This window comes from Cherax quadricarinatus, chromosome 33 (genome assembly GCF_038502225.1).
Source record: "Cherax quadricarinatus isolate ZL_2023a chromosome 33, ASM3850222v1, whole genome shotgun sequence".
NCBI classification, from domain to species: Eukaryota; Metazoa; Arthropoda; class Malacostraca; order Decapoda; family Parastacidae; genus Cherax; species Cherax quadricarinatus.
The window spans coordinates 3287475-3297415 of NC_091324.1; the positions used below are offsets into that span (position 1 = coordinate 3287475).

Here is a 9941-nt window from a genome sequence, read left to right on the forward strand (position 1 = left end):
TGCTTCTCCCTCCACTTGTAGCTCTACTGTGTATTCGAAGCTTAAAACCACATGATCGCTGGCCCCAAGGGGTCTTTCATATGTGATGTCCTCGATATCTGCACTACTCAAGGTGAATACTAAGTCCAGTTTTGCTGGTTCATCCTCTCCTCTCTTGTAGTGTCCCTTACATGTTGGTACATGAAGTTTTCCAGTACCACCTCCATCATCTTAGCCCTCCATGTATCTTGGCCCCCATGCGGGTCCAAGTTCTCCCAATCGATCTCCTTGTGGTTAAAGTCACTCATGATCAGGAGCTTTGCCCTGCATGCATGAGCTCTTCTGGCCACTGCAGCCAGTGTCAACCATCGCTCTATTGCTCTCGTCGTACTCTTGCCTTGGCCTCCTGCTGTTCTGTGGTGGGTTATACATCACTGCTATTACCACCTTGGGACCTCCAGAGTGAAGCGTTCCCGCTATGTAATCACTTTCTTCGCTGTCTCCTCTCTCCAGCTCATCAAAATTCCAGCGATTTTTGATCAGCAGTGCCACTCCTCCACCCCCCCTGTTCCCTCTGTCTTTCCTCAGGATTTGGTATCCCGTTGGAAAGATGGCATCTGTTATCATACCTGTAAGCTTGGTTTCTGTGAGAGCTATGATGTCCAGTGATGCCTCTTTGACTCTTTCGTGCCACTCCTCCCACTTATTTGTTATTCCATCAGCGTTTGTGTACCATACCTTCAGTTTCCTTTCCAACACTGTGGTTTGGGGGACCTGTGAGGGTGGGAGACCTGGTAGCATACTGTGGGATTCTATAGCTCGGTGTTGGGTGGAGGCTGTGGGTATGGATTGTAGTGTGTGTTGGGATGGTGTGATAGGTTGTGGGGTTCTGAGAATAGTTGTGTGTGCTTGCCCTTGCTGTGTGTGTGTGTGTGTGTGTGTGTGTGTGTGTGTGTGTGTGTGTGTGTGTGTGTGTGTGTGTCGATCCGAATAGGTAAAACTTGCGATTCTGGCTTCAATAGCAATGCACTTCTTGCCGAATAGGGCAAGTGAAAAATTGTGTATGCAATAATTTCGCAAAAAAATTATTTTGAACCTAACGAAAAAAAATGTATTTCATTATGTTTATTATTAAAGTATTGTAAACTTACATAAATATACTTAGTTGGATTATGCTGAATTAAATTGCGCTTGTTATAATAAGGTTAGATAAGTTTCCTAAGGTTCTTTTGGTACAAAATCATTAATTTTTACATTACCATAAATGAAAAAAATATAGCTTGTGGCCACAAATGCCACATAGATTGGGCAGCCTGATTCACAAGCCATGTTTCTTTCCCAGCCCGGGCACGTCAGTCAGCCTCAAGCATGGATTCAAGCTATCTCAATCTCCTCCTGTATGTTCTGACCTCTCAAGCGATTTTTATATCAGTGCACCACGCAGAAACAAGTGGGTATATACAGAGAGAGATCGCAGTCAGCAGGACTCGACATTGCTTCTGAGACGTGCCCGGGCCGGGAGATAAACATGGCTTGTGAACCAGGCTGCCCAGCTTATGTGGCATTTGTGCACACGAAAACCACTCCTTGTGAGATGCAACATTCCCCCGATGAGAGACAACACAATAAGTGTCCGGGGCCCAAGACTTTTCAACTGCCTTCCAGCATACATAAGACCCCTGGCTGTCTAACAGAAGGCACTGGACAGGCACCTAAAGTCAGTACCTGACCAACCGGGCTGTGGTTCGTACATCAGCTTGCGGGCGGCCAGCAGTAACAGCCTGATTGATCAGAACCTGATCCACCATGAGGCCTGGTCTCAGACCGAGCTGCGGGGGTGTTGGCCCCCGAAACCCTCTCCAGGTAGACTCCAGATAAACTCCAGGAGTGGATAAAATAGCTGCCAGGGAATCTTGTCTGTCTCGGTAACAGTATCGAGTCCTGCTGAATGCGATTTCTCTCTCTCTCTCTCTCTCTCTCTCTCTCTCTCTCTCTCTCTCTCTCTCTCTCTCTCTATATATATATATATATATATATATATATATATATATATATATATAATGCGTGTGTGTGTGTGTGTGTGTGTGTGTGTGTGTGTGTGTGTATACACGTATGTATGTATGGCACCTAAAGATAGAGAACATAAGGAATGGGAGGGAACAGATCATACTTTTTCGGCTTTGTTCTTTTATCTTTGGTTAAGTCATTTTTCCCTGTTACTTTAAATGGTCATGAGTATCGTGTAATAATTGAATATTGGACGTGTGGAAACGTTGGGTACTGTTCCTTACACCTACTGCCCCTCTTCGCGTAGCAGTGAGTAGGTACCTGGGTGTTAGTCGACTTGTATGGGTCGCATCCTGGGGAAGACAATCGAAGGACCACAAGAGAAATCAGCCTCACCGCTTTCCTTCTTGCTTTATCCTCAGTACTAAACGTGTCGGTTAATATTTTGGAAAAATGGTATTCTTAATTTTATATATATAGATTTTTTTATGCATTTTTTTGACATTGTATTAATAACAAAATAACTGTAGACATAACAGTGTGAACAAATGATGAACATTTAACGTAGCGTAACCCAACAAAACAACGAAATGTGATTTATTTTGATTAGGGTCTTTATATTTTATAATTTATTTAAGCACATATACAAAAAATTTTCTGAGGCCAGAAGATGCTCGAGCTCTACACTGGGCACTGGAGTTATGTGTGGCCTGGCTTCTTGTGGGTATTATTGTGAACTTTGTCTAAGTCAAGGTGTGTTGGTTCGAGTCGCCTCCGGTCTTATATAAATGTAAATAATTATTTGTAAATAATTTCGCTTGTTCTGATAGTAAACATATCTGTTCTGTCTACGTTTGTCAATTAATAATACTAAGTTAGGCATTACTAACTTGAAGAAGGCTGGTGAAACCATCCTTCTCTTCTCTGCAACTTCACTAATTAGTTATTCCTGGACTGTCGTTTTAAACTGAGTTATGCTATTAGTGACTTGACGTGATCCAGCGACCCATTTCAACCTTTTGTAGCCGTACAGAATAAGGTACTTGACAACTGCATTTTTTTGCGTACTCCAAAATTGTTAACTTGCCCTGGTATCATGTTGACTTTCCTTCCTAACTGTTACCAGCATTATAGATATGGTTAAGTTTCTTGCTCTATCACTGTCAGCCAGATAATTCGAAGCTTGTGCTTGCAGATGTTTCTTAATGTGTGGTAGTATCAGGCCAGTCGCTGGTAACGCTACATCATAATCTGTTCCCAAGATGAATTTTAGAAAATTCTAGGAAACCATTTAAGATAGAGTGAGGGGCGAATTCCTAGGAAGGATGGAATATATTAGGAGGGGGAGAGAAAACATTTAAGACAGGTGACAGGGAAAGATGGAATTTTAAGGAGGGGATTTAAGAAAAACAAACCTTTTATTTATAGGCTAGATCGGATTGAGTGGGAGTATTTTGACGTTTGTTATATATATATACTCTTACGTAGTAACCTTAGCTAACATAACTAAACGATATTGCTATGGTTTTTATTGACATTATGCATTAATAACTGAGACTCCTCCATGGAACGCCGTATCGTACCAGGATTCTAGAGACAAATATAGTTGCTGGCTGGTGTGCAACGGGCAGTGACGGGAGTTGCAGCCCAGGAAACCGTCGGACGCCATGCTCCAGTGTTCCATTCCCTTCCCGTCTGCCCTGCCCACTCGCCTCTCTTTGATCCCTTATAACCCCTCCTCCAGCCCTCCCTCCCTCCTTCTCATCCTTCCGTTGCAGAGCGGCGGTCATTTTGCATTTCTTTATTTCCCTGAGCCCCCTTCTTCACCGTTTTCCTCCTGCCCCCATCCTTTTCACCCCTCCAATTCTCTTCCCCCTCGACCTTTCGTTGCAGATCCCCCGCTTATTTTGCACGGGCTGGATGATCATTTTTTTAACCCGTGTTGCTCAACGGTCGGCAGATTGTTGGTTTGTTGCAGTGGTGGGTTGGGACGCTATTGTGTGGCAGCCAGCCATACACCTCCCAGCCACCACTACACTCCTCCAACTAGTGCGTTTATTGCACTCTGATACACAATACGTTACAAGTGTTACGTCCAGTACATTCGTTAAAATTTAGAGATGTGTGTAAAAGAGAGAGTATCCTGAGATAACTAGGTCGAGGTATATAGCCTATGGGATATCCCACCATACCTGAGTAGAAGCATAGGTTGTCCCACCATACCCGGGTAGAGGGGGCATGGGCTACCGCGAGTAATCAATGCTACAGTGATGGACAGCCGTCGGCTCCTCGCCCCCGTCGCCTTGAAACATGTTGCAACAATGATTTACTTTTTTGCAACACTTGGTCTGGTTAACCACCGTGACGATGGCTGGTGACAGAGGGCATGGTAAAAGTCGTTAACAGTATATAGGAGGGGGAAGAGGAGTGAGGTTAGAGAAAGACGTACAGAGAGAGAGAGAGACGGCTCAATAAGAGTGCTTTGTTCTAGGGACAAACCAGCAGTTACACCAGCGGATCAACGATGAATTTCCGTTAATAATGAATGACGTGTAACTGGCTGGATTGAAAAGAGCATTCTTGTGTGGTAGCTGGTGACGTGTTTGTTGCTATTCTCTGAAGAGTGATTGAGGGGCGGGGAACTAGGCTTGGTCACCATCACTTGTCAACACCCTAGCTCAGGGACGGACACACACGTACACACTCACTCACTGAAATAAAAAATCCATCCCTAAATATCATAACTCAATATATAGGAACAGGTTTCCTTGACCTGTTAATTTTTAAAGTCTGTTCATAATATCTCCTACATATTATGTGAAGAGGAAAGATGTATAAAATGCTCAGTACACAATAATGTCCTCAAGGATGTACACAGAGACTAAATGTTTCTGGCCGGGCCACCACTTGGAAAAGGCCCGGGCCGGGAGAATACCGGCGAATCTTTAATAATAATAATAACTAAATGTTTCTCATTTTAATGAACACTAAGAGGCTATTTTAATCCCTATTTTAGGGATTAAAGTAATAGTGAATAAGTGACCTTAATGACCCTCCTGTAGTTGATAGACTTTCATCCCCGTTACCCATTAACATTACCTTATTTCTCTATCATAAAGAATTGAAAAAAACAGCAGGAACACAGGAAAAGAATAAACCACAGGAACACAAAAGAATAAACCACAGGAACACAAAAGAATAAACCACAGGAACACAAGAAAAGATTAAACCACAGGAACACAAGAAAAGAATAAACCACAGGAACACAAAAGAATAAACCACAGGAACACAAAAGAATAAACCACAGGAACACAAGAAAAGATTAAACCACAGGAACACAAGAAAAGAATAAACCACAGGAACACAAAAGATTAAACCACAGGAACACAAGAAAAGATTAAACCACGGACCACAAGATAATTAAGGAGCACTGCGCTAGGCCTCCAGGCACACGCTAGGCAAGTTCAACTCGCACAGTGATGATTTCTTTATTAAGGATGTGATTGTTATTAAGAAATAAGGATAGGCGATTAATAATATTTCATAGCTGATTTAATTAGCGGAAACGGGAAAAAACTGAAAAATCTACTCAACAACTACCACACCTACAACAACTACCACACCTACAACAACTACCACACCTACAACAACTACCACACCTACAACAACTACCACACCTACAACAACTACCACACCTACAACAACTACCACACCTACAACAACTACCACACCTACAACAACTACCACACCTACAACAACTACCACACCTACAACAACTACCACACCTACAACAACTACCACACCTACAACAACCACCACACCTACAACAACTACCACACCTACAACAACCACCACACCTACAACAACAACCACACCTACAACAACCACACCTTAAACAACTACACCTTAAACAACTACCACACCAACAACTGCCGCACCTACAGCAACTACCACACCAACTACAACATCTACAACAACCACACCAACTACAACATATACAACAACCACACCAACTACAACATCTACAACAACCACACCAACTACAACATCTACAACAACCACACCAACTACAACATATACAACAACCACACCAACTACAACATCTACAACAACCACACCAACTACAACACCTACAACAATCACGCCAACAACTAAAACACCTACAACAATCACGCCAACAACTACAACTACAACAACCACACCAACAACTACACCTACAACCACACCAACTGCCGCACCTACAACTATCACACCTACAACTGGCGCACCTACAACTACCGCACGTACAACAACTGCCACACGTACAACAACTGCCACACGTACAACAACTGCCACACGTACAACAGCTACCACACCTACAACAACTGCCGCACCTACAACTACCGCACCTACACAACTACCACACCTACAACTGCCACACGTACAACAAGTGCCACACGTACAACAACTACCACACCTACAACAACTACCACACTACAACAACTACCACACCGTACAACAACTACACGTACAACAACTACACGTACAACTACCACACACGTACAACAACTACCACACCTACAACAACCACCACACAACTACACCTACAACAACTACCACACCAACTACCACACCTACAACAACTACCACACCAACTGCCGCACCTACAACTGCCACACCTACAACTACCGCACCTACAACAATCACATCTACAGCACTACCACATATACAGCAACTGCCACACCTACAACTACCGCACCTACAATAACTACCACACCAACAGAACTATCTCACCTACAACTGCTGCACGTACTACTACCACACCTACAACAACTGCCGCACGTACAACTACCACACGTACAATTGCCGCACGTACAACTACCACACCTATAACTGCCGCACCTACAACTGCCGCACCTACAACTGCCGCACCTACAACTGCCGCACCTACAACTACCACACCTACAACAACTGCCGCACCTAGAACTACCACACCTACAACTGTTGCACCAACTACCACACATACAACTGTCGCACCTACAACTACCACACCTATAACTGCCGCACCTACAACTGCCACACCTACAACAACTACCGCACCTACAACTGCCGCACCTACAACTACCACACCTACAACAGCTACCACACCTACAACTGTCGCACCTACAACTGCCGCACCTGCAACTACCACACCAACAACTGTCGCACCTACAACTGCCGCACCTGCAACTGCCGCACCTACAACTGCCGCACCTACAACTACCACACCTACAACAACTACCACACCTACAACAACCACCACACCTACAACAACCACACCTTAAACAACTACACCTTAAACAACTACCACACCAACTGCCGCACCTACAACAACTACCACACCTACAACAACTACCACACCTACAACAACAACCACACCTACAACAACCACACCTTAAACAACTACACCTTAAACAACTACCACACCAACAACTGCCGCACCTACAGCAACTACCACACCAACTACAACATCTACAACAACCACACCAACTACAACATCTACAACAACCACACCAACTACAACATATACAACAACCACACCAACTACAACATCTACAACAACCACACCAACTACAACATCTACAACAACCACACCAACTACAACATATACAACAACCACACCAACTACAACATCTACAATAACCACACCAACTACAACATCTACAACAACCACACCAACTACAACACCTACAACAATCACGCCAACAACTACAACACCTACAACAATCACGCCAACAACTACAACTACAACAATCACGCCAACAACTACAACTACAACAACCACACCAACAACTACACCTACAACCACACCAACTGCCGCACCTACAACTATCACACCTACAACTGGCGCACCTACAACAACTGCCGTACCTTCAACAACTACCACACCTACAACAGCTACCACATCAGCTGCCACACCTACAACAACTGCCGCACCTACAACTACCGCCGCACCTACAACTACCGCACGTACAACAACTGCCACACGTACAACAACTGCCACACGTACAACAGCTACCACACCTACAACAACTGCCGCACCTACAACTACCGCACCTACAATAACTACCACACCTACACAACTACCACACCTACAACTGCCGCACGTACAACAACTGCCACACGTACAACAACTGCCACACGTACAACTGCCGCAGGTACAACAACTGCCACACGTACAACAACTGCCACACGTACAACAACTGCCGCACGTACAACTACCACACCTACAACAACCAGACCAACTACCACACCTACAACAACTACCACACCAACTACCACACCTACAACAACTACCACACCAACTGCCGCACCTACAACTGCCACACCTACAACTGCCACACCTACAACAATCACATCTACAGCACTACCACATATACAGCAACTGCCACACCTACAACTACCGCACCTACAATAACTACCACACCAACAGAACTATCTCACCTACAACTGCTGCACGTACTACTACCACACCTACAACAACTGCCGCACCTACAACTGCCGCACCTAGAACTACCACACCTACAACTGTTACACCAACTACCACACATACAACTGTCGCACCTACAACTACCACACCTATAACTGCCGCACCTACAACTACCACACCTATAACTGCCGCACCTACAACTGCCACACCTACAACAACTACCGCACCTACAACTGCCGCACCTACAACTACCACACCTACAGCTACCACACCTACAACTGTCGCACCTACAACTGCCGCACCTGCAACTACCACACCAACAACTGTCGCACCTACAACTGCCGCACCTACAACTGCCGCACCTACAACTACCACACCAACAATTGCCGCACCTACAACTACCACACCTACAACTGTCGCACCTACACCAACTGCCGCACGTACAACTGCCTCACCTACAACTGCACGTACAACTACCACACCTACAAGTGCCGCACGTGCAACTGGCTCACCTACGAAAACTGCCGCACGTACAACTAACCCCCCTACAACAACTGCCGCACGTACAACTGGCGCACGTTCAACAACTGCCGCACGTACAACAGATGAGACACGTACAACTGCCGCACGTACAACTACCATACCTGCTACAACTACCACACCTATAACTGCCGCACCTATAACAACTACCACACCAACTGCCGCACCTACAACTATCGCACCTACAGCTGTCGCACGTACAACTGCTGCTGCACGTACAACTACCACACCTGCTACAAGTACCACATATACAACAAGTGCCGCACCTACAATAACTGCCGTACCTGCAGCTACCACACCTGCTACAACTACCACACATACAAGTGCCGCACCTACAACTGCCACACCTACAACAACTGCTACACCTACAACAAATGTCGCACCTACATCAACTGCCACATCAACAATTACCACACCTACAACTACCACACCTACAACTACCACACCTACAACTACCACACCTACAACTACCACACCTGCAACAAATACCACACCTACACAACTACAGCACCTACAACAACTTCCACACCTACAACAACCACACCTACAACAACTATTACAAAGTCATAAGAATTACCACAACTAACATCACAAGTAAAACAACCACACACAACCACCACACCCACACACAACCACCACAACCACACACAACCACCACACCCACACACAACCACCACACCCACACACAACCACCACACCCACACACAACCACCACACCCACACACAACCACCACACCCACACACAACCACCACACCCACACACAACCACCACACCCACACAAATACCGCAAACACCTTACCCACGCAACTACCACACCTACACAACTATCCCATTTACACTTAAGCTACCGCACTCACCCAATAACTACCACACACAAATACCATAACCACAATACCACTCCCACAACTACAATAACTGCCACGACCACCCAACTACCACAACAACTGCCACAACTACCATGGCTGC

The 9941-nt window shown here is 45.2% G+C and overlaps 1 pseudogene; it reads left to right on the forward strand.

Annotated features, from left to right (window-relative positions):
• Positions 1 to 5671: 5671 nt before the first annotated feature.
• Positions 5672 to 9560, forward strand: LOC138853533 (mucin-2-like; annotated as a pseudogene).
• Positions 9561 to 9941: the final 381 nt, after the last annotated feature.